Below are 12,720 nucleotides of genomic sequence, written 5' to 3' on the forward strand. Positions count from 1 at the left end.
AAGGAAGGAAGGAAGGAAGGAAGGAAGGAAGGAAGGAAGGAAGGAAGAAAGGAAGGAAGGAAGGAAGGAAGGAAGGAAGGAAGGAAGGAAGGAAGGAGAAAAAACTGTGAAATAAAACCCTGTCCTCAAAGAGCTTACATTCTATAGGGGAGATACAACATGGAAGAAGTATGTAAATAAGTAAGTAAATCTGGTATTAATAAGAGGTTGAAAAAAATCACTTTGTGGCATAATTGCAAAGTGAGATTGTGAAAGGGGGTCTCATTAAGATGATGAAACTAGAGAGATGAGTGTGAGAAATAGTTGTGGTTATAAAGAGAGTTGAGGTCTGTTACACAGAACAAGGAGACAGAGTTCCATGCTAACTGGTGACATAAGTCTCTGTCACAGGTGTAACTCAGCCAAAATGATTCAGTTTCCGATGAGCATTTTCATGTCTTACTACCCTTTACAAGAGCCTATGGAATTGCTGTTGACCTTTCACCCAGAAATGTAGGATTCTCTTGTCCTTACCCTCTCTGCCGGGTGAATTTTAAATGATTCATAGGCACCACAGAGTCTGATAGCTGGAAGAGATACTGTGGATTACCAGGTTCAACCTGAACCTGGCCAACCATCCTCTCCAAAGCATCACCAACAAGGGGTCACCCAACCACTGAGTGAAACCCTTCAATGGGGAAGATCCTGCCACCCTGGAAAGTGAGCTGGTCCACTTCTGGACAGTTCCAGTTGTCAGGAAGTTCTTTAACATCAAGCTGAAATCTGCCTCTCTGCAAAACCACAGGCAGGAACAAAGTTGAGCCTAATCCCCATTCCACAAGACAACCTTTCAAGTGTAGCTCTTAGATTCTTTCCAAGTCTTCTCTGCTTGAGGCTAACCATCCCCACTTCTTTCTACCAATCTTTGTAGAACATGTTCTCTCTTGCTTTGATTCTCCTGATACCCTTTTCTAAACATGTTTCAACTTAATGTCTTTTTTTTGGAGGGGGCAAGGCAAGGCAATTGGGGTTAAGTGACTTGCCCAAGGTCACACAACTAGTAAGGGTTAAGTGTCTGAGGGCAGATTTGAACTCAGGTCCTCCTGACTCCAGGGCTGGTGCTCTATTCACTGCACCACCTAGCTGCCCCTCAACTTAATATCTTGAGGGTGCCTAAAATGAGGTAGCTAGGTGGTTCAGTGGATAGAGCACTAGGCCTGGAGTCAGGAAGACCTGAGTTCAAATCTGACCTCAGACACTTACTAGCTGTGTGACTTAATCCCCTCGAGAAGAAAATGGCAAACCATTCCAGTGTCTTTGACAAGAAAACCCCATGGACAGTATTGGTGCACTATGGTGCATAGAGTCATAAAGAGTTGAATATGATTGAACAACACAAATATAATGCTCCAGATAAAGCAGAATAATTCAGAAGTGGCTTGACCATAGCAGAGTGTAGTGGAGACTGCCTCCTCAACAAGAGCTGACATTTGACATAGACAAGTAGTTTGCAAATGCTTTTCAGATATTATGTCATTTGATCCTCACAACAACCCTGGAAGGTAAGTGCTATTATTATCCCCATTTCACAGATGAAGAAACTAAGGCTGAGAAAGGAGAAGTTGTTTGCACAGTTACATAGCAAGAAAGTATTGGAGGTAGATTTGAATTCAGTTCTTCCTGACTCCAGGAGCAGTATCCTTTTCACTCTACCACCTAACTACCATAGCTGCCCTGTCCTGGATATTATACCTTTTAAAAAATATAGTCCAAAATAGCACTAATTTTATTGAAGGTCACATCACATTGATGACATATTGATTCCCAGATCTTTTTCAGAGAAACTATCATTTAGCCATGCCTCCCCATCTTGTATGTAGGATGTTGATTTTTTTTTAACTCAAGTCTAAAATTTGACATTTATCCTGAACCAATTTTGCCTTATTTACAGAATCATAGAGTTTGAGAGTTGGAGGGGGCTTTAGTGGCCATGTAGTCCAATCCACACATGGAAGAAATTTCCATTATTCAACTTGGCCCATCATTTCTTGGCCCAATATGTTTGCTCTTACCTACAGCCGAATCTTCTCTTAACAAATCTGACAGCCATGTCTTGTATGAGGTGGCTGGAAGGGAGGTTTCTGTTGGCAAATTTTCTTTGTCTTTGTTTTAATCTTTCACAGAAACTTCTCTGGATGCAGCCCAGGTCTAGAAATAAACATCTGGGGACTCCTCCCCAAACAGCTAAACAGCCAGAGGAAGGAAGAGACACTTGTCCAGCCACTTCAGGCTGAGGGTACAAGTGAGAGACTTTGGAAGGAAAAGTGGGAATGTAAGTCATTGTAGTACATTGACACATTACTATGTGCCAAGCCCTTTACAATGATCATCTCATTGGATGCTCACAACAACCCTGGGAAGTGGGTGTTATTATTATCTCCATCTTAGAGTTGAAGAAACTGAGGCAAACAGGTTAAGTTATATGTCCAGCATTTAAGGCTAGATCTGAACTCAGATCTTCCTGACTGCAGGCCTGGAACCCTATCCACTATGCCACCTAGCTGCCTTAGAGATCACATAGCAAGTTTATTTAAAAATATAAGGTTTCAACCTAGTATAATAAGGTCATTAAGCTTCTAGTAAAACAGCCCCTCTTCAAGGACAGGTGTGGATGTCATGGCTGGTGTGTTTAGTCACACACCAACCTCCAAGGTCTAAAGACCACTGTGGAGGAGTCACATTGAGTAAAGGAGGGGTTAGGAATAGAATAGATAGCTGATGCTGTAAATAAGTGTAGAAACAGCAGCTATGCTAGGACCTGCTAATGAATTCCAACACTAAGAATTTCTGACCTTCTGAATTTCTGCTTGGTGTTAAGTGCTAGGGGACTATGTTTGTGTCTCCGGCTATGCACAATATTACAGAAGAAACAACAGAAATCTCCACTCTCCACTGGGACACAATGACATCAATGAGAAATTCCGTTCTCTTCTGTAAAGGTTATATATTCTTAATGGTATTGAATGAGCATCAGAAGGGGAAAAAAAGGCCATAGAGAACAAGCTGAGGCTGCAAATGTGTATTTTTTTTTCTTTTATATAACTCCCAAGGACCTTAGTTTAGAGAACAGGCTATGCACAGCCTCATGGGAAATACAGCAACACAGCCCAATCTCATGCTAGCCCTGGCTTTTGGGAGCATCATGTTGTTGTGGAAAAGAGAATCAGGAATCTGAGGTTATGGGTTCAAATCCTAGCTTTTCCTCTTGGTGCCCTAGACCTCTATTTCTTCTTCAACAAAATGAAGGTATTGGACCAAATTCCCCTTCCTATGCTAAATTTAGAATCTCTATTGGTTTTCACCCGACTAGACCTTATCATTGAGGCTAGTCACCTTCTGTAAACAATAAAAGACTTTGTTTCCTCCCCTGCCCTCAGAGCATATTTACTTTGTAGCCCCATGAATTCAAAGGCAACTAGGTCTGGAGTGGACACTTTGTTTAGGGTAGTATTTTCACTAGAGGATTGGGGGGAGCTATGGCAGTGCATCATTTTTCAGAATCCTTACAGAGTGGTTTTATGGGAACAATTTTTAAACCACCCTCTTAAGAAACTTTTAAACTGCTACTCACCCTTTTGTCATCAATGATGAGGCAAAGGGAGGGATGGCTGAGCAATTCAACCATACCTTGAAATCAAAGAGACAGTGACCCTTTATAGCTTGCATTGCTCATAGGTTTAGAGGTGTGAGGGATAACACTTCAATGGACCAGTGTGTATAAGATCAGTGCTACCAAAAGCCAATTTGTAAGTTAATACTAACAGCTAACATTTAGATAGCAATTTAAGGTTTGCAAAGCATTTTACAAATATTCTCATTTTATCCTCACAACAATCCAAGACAGGTAGATGCTATTAATTGTCCCTTTTTTTTTTTACAGATGAGGAGACTGAGGTGGAGAGGTTAAGTGATTTGCCTAGCATCACATAGCTAGCAAGCATTTGAGGTCAAATTTGAACTCAGGTCTTCCTGACTTCAGACCCAGCACTTTATCCACTGTACCACCTAGTTCCCTCTATAGTTACCTATAAATATCTATATTCCTGAACATTTGTAAAACTCTACAGGGCAAGCCTCCAAAGTGAAAACCATCTCTGTAAGACAGCCATATAAAGATGTCTAAAACAAAAGAGGAATTCATTCCCTCAACAAACATTTATTAAGCATCTACCACAAGGTACTTCTGGGCAGTTAAGTGACAGAAAAAGACCCTGACTACCAACGGCTTATGGCACTAATGATTGAAGGAAATGGTGCTTCCAAAATCACTTGAATCAACATTGACTAATCCAACTAACTGACCATCAAATATTTGTTGAGCTCAATGGGGTAGGTAGGGCAGCTAGGTGTGGTAGTGGATAGAGTGCCTGGACTGGAGTCAGGAAGACTCACCTTCCTGAGTTCAAATCTGGCCACAGAGACTTACTAGCTGTGTGACCGTGGGCAAGTCACTTAACCCTGTTTGCCTTAGTTTCCTCATCTGTAAAATGAGCTGGAGAAAGAAATGGCAAATCACTTTACCAAAAAAAAAAAAAACCCAAATGAGGTCACAAAGAGACAGATGACTGAAAAATGACTGAACATCAGTCTTATATAAGTACTAGACTGTAAACTCTATGAAGGCAGGGACTTTATCTTATCTAAACTGTGTATCTCCCTAAGCACCTAGCTCTGGACTTTGCAAATAATCAGTAGGCATTTAAAATGTTTGTTGAATATTAAAGAGCCGTTACTATTATTTAATTTAATTATCATTATTCATATACATGTGGTTATGCATAAACTTGTTATAACATTAAAACGTTATTTTTAAAAAGACAGTGAGGCCAATCATAATGCAAAAGACAAGACCATCTTTTGCTTCAATCTTTTCCTTGGAGAAGTGGGGGAATACAGCTGCAGAATGTTTCCTATGTTGTAACTATGTTGTCTGGTTTCATTTAACCATGGGGAAGGTTCCATGGGGAGACTAGGGGCTTGCGGTGTTGAATATCAGGAAATGACTGGTTTTAAAAGGAACAAAAAAAGCAGCAATACAGCTTTTTTTTTAAGTTCAGTGTTCTTCCCCTAAGGGGGAAAAATAACTACTTTGTTCAAAGATGAACTTCAAGACCTTTAACCTATTTACCTTTTGGGTTCCCCTGAAAATTCTAGACTGTTACACAAGCATCAAGTTCCCTTCATTTTCCTTCAGTCTGATGTTGTTAGGCATGTTGCAAACAGAAAATAAGAGAAGCTAAAATATCAAGTCTGAAAGTCACAGAGACGTCAGGTGCCCCAAAGTTGCTGCTCCGGTTCCAAATATGGACACAAGCAATCAGGGTGTGGAGGTTGCAAAAGCCTTAGGCATCTGCACTGGCTGCAACTTTCCTATTACCTGTGATTTTCCTTAAAGCAATTCTTATGATCCCAGAGGAACTCTAAAAATCACCTGGTCCAACTGTCCCAGAAGATTAGTAGGACAGTTTCTGGATCCCAGTCCTTCTGACTCCTTTCTCCAGTATTCTTTTAAAGGACTGATGATTTAAAACTGGAAGGGACCACCAGGGCCACATAACCAAAATCTTTCATTTTACAAAGGAGGAAACTGAGGCCCAGGGAAGTTATGGGACTTGTCCAAAGTCATATAGCTAATAAATTGTGGGATGGGAATCTGGACCCAGATCTTATGACTCTAAATCCAAGTGTTTATTCCACTGAAGACATTTCATGTCAGGATAGCTCCAAGAGGGCTAAACCAGCACTATCCAGGGCTTGGCATGGACTCAGCATCAGGGAATTGGCCCAGCCCTCCTTGTGTAATGGCCATATGCCTTTAGGCAAGTCCCTTAACTTGTCTTTGTCTCAATTTTCCCTTTTTGTTAAATGAGGGTCATTTGCAGATATGTTGTAATAACTGAAGGGATGACATACTTGGGAGCCCTTTGAACTTTTCTGAAGCGAGGTATGATTTTTCATAGAAACATCTCATTCAAAGCTAAAAAGGGACTTTTGAGATGATTTAAGTTCAAAGTTCTTGAAAATGGTAGGCAGCCATGAGGCAGCAACACTCCCAAGTGGGGCAGAATCAGATTAAAATGTAATTGGGAAATTATTTAACAAAACATATAAATATATATACAACTATATAAATATTTAAATTTAATTATTTAACAATATATCAAAAACAATAGAACACATAATGTTGTTGTTGTTCCATCATTTCTGACTCTTCATGACCCCATTTGGGGTTTTCTTAGCAAAGATAATGGAATGGTTGGCAATGTCCTTTTCCAGCTCATTTTATAGAGGGGGAAATTGAGGCAAACATTGTTAAGTGACTTGTACAGGTTCACACAGCTAGTAAGTCATACTTGAACCCAGGTCTTTCTGATGTTAGGCCCAGTACTCTATCCACTGTGCTACCTAACTATCTGAACATAATGTTAATATATGTCTAATAATGTCTAATTCTAAATCAATAGATGGACCCTTATGTATGCCTCTTTCCCCCATTTCTACTTTAGTTTGGCACCACTGATCAAGCCCAACCCCTCACTAAATACATGCAGATACTAAACACAGAGCATTGCATCTAGAGTTAGGAATACCTGAGTTCAAATTCAGTCTTGGATACTTACTGTGTGACCTTAAGCAAGTCACTTAACCTCAGTTTCCTCAACTGTAAAATGGGGAGAATAATAGCACCTCCTAGGGTCATTAAGAGGATAATGTGAGACATTTGTAAAACACCTGGCACACAGTAGGCACTATATGTGTCTATGTCCAGAGTCATAAGTTGATTTGCCCAAGACCAAAAGAGTAACAAATAGCCAAAACACAAGCCCAGGTCCTCTGACTCCAAATTCACTCTTTCCATTTCACTGTACTTCTTCTACTTATTTTATTAAAATAGTTATGAGACAAGAAATTGATTCCAGGTTAATAGAAATGGAGATCAGCAGCCCTGGACACTGTCCAAGTCAACAAATATTGATTAACACCTACTATGCACAAAGCACTGTGCTGGGTACTAAGGATCCAAAGACAAAAATGAGACCATTGTTACCCTCCAGAAGCTTACATTCTCCTTTGAACATGTAAGACCATTCTCTTTTCTTTGTTTCTGTATTTATCATCTAACCCCAATATGACTGTCCTTCCATATTGGGTGAAGTTACACTAAATCTGCAAATTAAGTTAAAATCACCAGGGAGCATCTATTTCATTCAGTCAAGGCTAGTTGCTCCTTAAAAGGTAATGAAACTATCCTCAAGACTTAATTAATGATGGAGCAGCTAGTTGGCACAATGGAGAGAATTCAGGCCAGGAGTCAGAAGGACCAGAGTTCAAATCAGACCTCAGACACTTATTACCTGTGTGACCCTGGACAAAACACTTATTGCCTCTCAAAAAAAAAAGACATAATTAATGTTCCAAAGAACCAATCAATTGGTTCTTAATTAATAATAGTTGATGGAGGTCTCAGTTATCTAAATACAAAATATCAGTACATGAGAAGCCAAGGGGATCCTCAGGCTTGATAAAGGCTTCTAACCAGGTGCGTTACCATGGCAAATGCAAAGGCAAAGAAGCTGGGCCCAAATGGATCAATGTATACTATTGCTTATTATTCTTTGCTTGCTACTGTTAATATACTTGCTACTGTTGAATGTTAGTTAGAAGTTCTACAAGTATCTCATTTCACTCCAATCTAAAATGAGCCAGGCCTGACTAAGAATGCATAGTCTGGTCATTTATATTATACATTGGCTCAGCCCAGCCATGAACAGTGAATATCCCTCCAATTATTTGTCTTTTGCTAACTTTCTGTGAACCAAGAATGACTCAGAAGTTGACAAGCTAAGAGTTAGAAGAAACTTTATCATCTAGTAGGATTTCTTATCATTTTAAATTATTTTTGTTTATTTTTTAAAATGGGACTGCACTCAATGGTTCAGACAAACTAAATGAGTTAATGTCCTTCACATGCAACATTCCATCTCCCATCCCTGTGCCTGTTTATGGGCTGTCCTTTCTATCTGGAATATACTATCTTCTGACTTCTGAGTGTTAGAATTCCTAACGTCCTTCAAAGCATGCCTCAGTTTCCATTTCCTACATGAGGCCTTTCCTGACAATCACACCCTCCCCAGCACCAATGCATTTACTTATTTATATTTTGGTATATATTTGGAGCGGTATGGTTGATTCCCCCTATTTGAATACAAACTCCTTTCAGGGAAGGGACTATTTCATTTGTCTTTGTATCTCTATTTCCTAGCACAGTGCCTGGAACACAGCATAGAATAAATGCTTGATTGAATAACTAATTGATATAGAAGTGTATGTAGTAGTAAGTGTATGTGGAAACCATAATTCAAAACCTTGTCAATTCTATTTCTGTGCCCACCCTCCTCTCTTAGTCAATAGTTTGAGGTATTTGATTTGAGTACAAAGCTCTATTTATTTTCATCTGTGGTTCATTGACGCGTGGGTAGATGCTTCTGTTATGTAGGAATTTCATCATAAAGTTCATATTTGTTGAAATCAAAATTCACAACATTCCCCATCTCCCTCTTATTCTTGTCTTCTCCCCAATCCTTATCTTTGTATAATGCTACATTTCTCTTTGTGTCCAATCCTCTTAAAATTTTCCTCTTTCAAGGTTTAGTTTCTTAAGTATCTACCTTTGATGGAATAAGGCTATTTCCTCTGAACTGAGGTTTTGGATGTTTTCCTGCATAGTTCAATTCACCCTGGTCAAGATGCAGAACCTTAGACAATGTCCAGTATCTATTTTTTCTAATCCTAGAAATTACATTATTTGCACAAAAAGTTAGATGTCACTTATATGGCAATATTTATTCATAACTGGTAGTAACAGCAGAGCCATAATTAGGCACTTTTTTTGGTCAGAATAGGAACCACATGCTGTACCTAGGGTGAGAAGCATGAAGCTTGCTTTCATTTGGGGAGGAGGGTGTGCAGGACAGTGGCTTTGGGAAGATCATTGTTAGGGAGGTCCTAATATAGTGGGAGGGGATCTCATACTAGGTGCTCATCAATCAATCAACAAGCATTTATTAAGTGTCTACTGTGTTCCAGACACTTTAAATAAAATTAAAAGTCTCTGTCCTCAGGAAGCAGAGAAAAGTCAAAAGAAGATGAGACAAAATAATAAATGGATCTTTGATCTCATAGACTTGGATGCTCCTTTCAGTGTTGCAGACTACAATATATCCAGACTTGCCCAACTCTTATCCATCCTGACTTTTGACCATATCCTTCCAGAAATTCATAGGATCATAGATTTAGAAGTATAAGGAATCTTAGAGCTCATCCATTCCAGTCCTATCATTTTCCAGATGGGGAAACTAAGGCAGAGAAAGAGTAAGTGACTTGCCCAAAAGCACATAGCTAGTAAGTTTTCATTATGGAATTTGAACCCAGGTCTTCCTCACTGCAAGTCTGGGACCTTTTCCACTACATTATGCTGTCTCTCACCACTGGTATTCCTCAATTCCTCCTGACATCTCAAAGAAACCAATGGAGCACCTGACTATCCACCTCTCATCCTCACATTTGCCATGAGACAAGCACTTTCTTTTCCGATTTTACAATTCCTTGATGACATCTTTTATTCCTGCTCCTCTCTGGGCTTTCTCAATGGCAAATTGCCACACTACTGCTCTCCATTGCCTTCCATGTGGCAGTCATGCTTACTGTTTGGATACTGTTATATCTCATGTTTTGCTGCCATATAACAACAGTGGTAGAATGTCAGTATTGTAAAGATGAGCTTTTACTTGACTAGGAAGCCTGGGAGCCTTGCAATCTTCTTCTTCCTGTTCAACTCTGGGTCCAACTCATTTTCCATCGGTCTCAGTCTGGTATCTTCCTATCTCACCTCATCTTTGCTATTTTGTCTAATTAGTTTTGCTAACCAGATGCTAAACTCTATTGTTTCTATGAATTCAAGTATTCTCAGTGATCTGTAAACTTGATACCCTGGAGTAAGCCCCAGCTGACCCCAGCATCTTTTTGGCTCTCTATTAGAGAAGAAAAGGAGCTGCCTTCATTATTCATTGATGTTTGGAACACACAGGTTTACTGCTGTATGAGAATTTTGCCAAAATTTGCTAAAACTTGAGAGAGTCAGGATTACAAAATGAAGTTAAAGTTTTACAGTATTACTGGCAAAGGGGATGTCAGGTAACATGGTGTGGAAAGAGAGTCAGATGAAATCCATGGAATACTCTGGGCAAAATCTTGACTTTAACAGTTACTAGCTCTGCGATGTTGGAGCAATTCCTTCACCTCTCTGGGCCTCAGTCTTCTTATCTATAAAATGAGGGGGTTGGAGAAGGTGACCTCTGAAGTTCCTTCAGCTCCTGAAGTTTGTGATTCCAAGACCAGAACCTGACTATGGCATTTCTGAGCCCTGACCAACATTTGAAAATGGCGTTCTTGATTTTTAGCACTTCTTCTCCTGTGTGTAACCATGCTTGGGAAGCTTTGCATTGTAAATCAGCTCGATTATAATAAGGTTTTTATTATTACTAAAATACAATAATGTATTTATTAGTATTAAGTTTTTAGTATTTATTATTATTATCATGAAAATCACATTATTAAGAGACTAGGAAGCAAGGAAAAAGCAAAATAATGCCTACCTTCAAAGGAAGCAGATCAGAAAAAGGAAAAATATACATAGTAAATACAAAGTAATTTGGTGGAGGAATGGAAGACTGGGAGATTGTACAGGTAAGAGAAGATATCTGAACCTAGCCTTCAAGGAGGATAAAAAGACAGGGGTGAAGAGGAAGAACATTCCAGGAATGGGGAATAATCTTTGTAAAAAGGTGTACATAGGAAACTTAATGTGATACAGTAGGGTGGAATAAGTAAATCAATGTCATTGGAATAGAGAGTATAGGAAGGGAACCAATGTGAAATGTCTAAGGATAGATCTGGAGACAGACTATGCAAGGCTTTAAATGACTGAAGGGAATAGAGAGCTGCTGAAGTTGGTATTCTTTATGTTATTTTAAGGGGCTTTCAGGTAAATTTCTCAGAATTGTGTTTTTAAATTCATATTACAAAGAGAACTACAAAGGCAACCAATAATATTGAAATAAAGATGCCATTTTCTCCCATATAAGTTCATAGACTCCCTGAAACCTATCCATGGACCCAGGTTGAGCCACTTTTCTAAAGCTTCTTAGGGGGCAGCTAGGTGGCACCATAATGCACAGAACACAGATCATGAAGATTCATCTTCATGAGTTCAAATCTGGCCTCAGATACTTCCTAGCTCTGTGACCCTGGGCAAGTCATTTAATCCTATTTGCCTCAGTTTCCTCATCTGTAAAATGAGCTGGAGAAGAAAATGGCAAACCACTCCAGTATCTTTGCCAAGAAAACCCTGAATGGGGTCGTGAAGAGCAGGATACAGCTGAACAACAAAAAACGTTCTTGGTCGAGGGACTAACAAAGTCAGACCTGTGTTTTAGGGATATCAATTTGGCAACAGTGTGGAGGGTGTAGGGGAGAGATTAAAAACAAGGAGACAAATGACGAGGCTATTCCAGTAGTCCATGAGAGAGAAGATAAAGTTCTGAACTAAGATGATGGCTATGTAAGCAGAGAGTAGGACTAGATGTGACACAAGGTACAGAAGTAAAGTCAACAAGACTTACATCTGATTGGATATGGGGATGAAAGAGTGGGATATAGGAATTGAACAGGAGATGACCACCAGGTGGTGAACCTGATTGGCCAGAAGGATGGTGGTGCCATCGACAGGAATAAGGAAGTCAAGTGAGGGCTGGGGTGAGTTGGATTTTGGAAAGTTTGAGTTCAAGATGTTTATAGGACACCCCAGTGTCCCATAAATGTCTGTTGATTGACTCAAGTTATCCTTCCTTTTTAAATTAATCAATCAACAAGCATTTATTAATCACCTATTCTTCAATAGTAGTAGGGAGATAAAGGGGGGAAAATGAAGCAATCTCTAGTCTCAAAGAACTTACATTTTATAGGGAAGCTACATGTGTATATATGTATATAAAAGTATATATGCAATAAATATAATACATACAATAAATACAAGCATGTTAAATATAAGGTATAAGGGGAACAAGAAATAATGAGATTATAGGATGTAGGCCAGAAGGGACTTTACACACTAGACCTTGCCATTACATACAAATGGTCTGCCTACTTAGAAGTTCTGGCCTTCTTCTATCTGACCATAACCTCCTATCATTCCACTTCTCCCTGTGCCTCATAAGGAGACATAAACCTATTCTAAACTGACTTTTCATCTAGGATCTCCCTTTCCTCTACCCCTTAGTACTTTCACAGGCTGTAACTTCATTTTCCTACCTTTCCATGGGAAGTTAGTCATTTCAACTCCATATTTCCCCCTGTGCTTTCCCCTTTCTTTATGCTGTTTATCTCCTGCCAAAGCTCAACCCTGGATTAGTGCTGGCCTCAACATTCTCTGTTCTTAAGCATGAACTTCGGAACAAAGTTGGAGAAAGTCTCGCAACCATTCCAATCTTAACTGGGCCCTTCTTGCACCAAGGAAGTCCTTTTATTTTTCCCTAATTGATTTCTTATTCTCCAAAATCTTAAGAAATCCCACCCCACAGAAGCTATTCCAAACTCCTCCTCCTCCTCCTCCTCCTCCTCCTC

Source organism: Petaurus breviceps, unplaced genomic scaffold (assembly GCF_028583685.1).
Source record: "Petaurus breviceps papuanus isolate PSGF00001 unplaced genomic scaffold, PetGlider_PUasm1.0 188, whole genome shotgun sequence".
Lineage (NCBI taxonomy): Eukaryota > Metazoa > Chordata > Mammalia > Diprotodontia > Petauridae > Petaurus > Petaurus breviceps.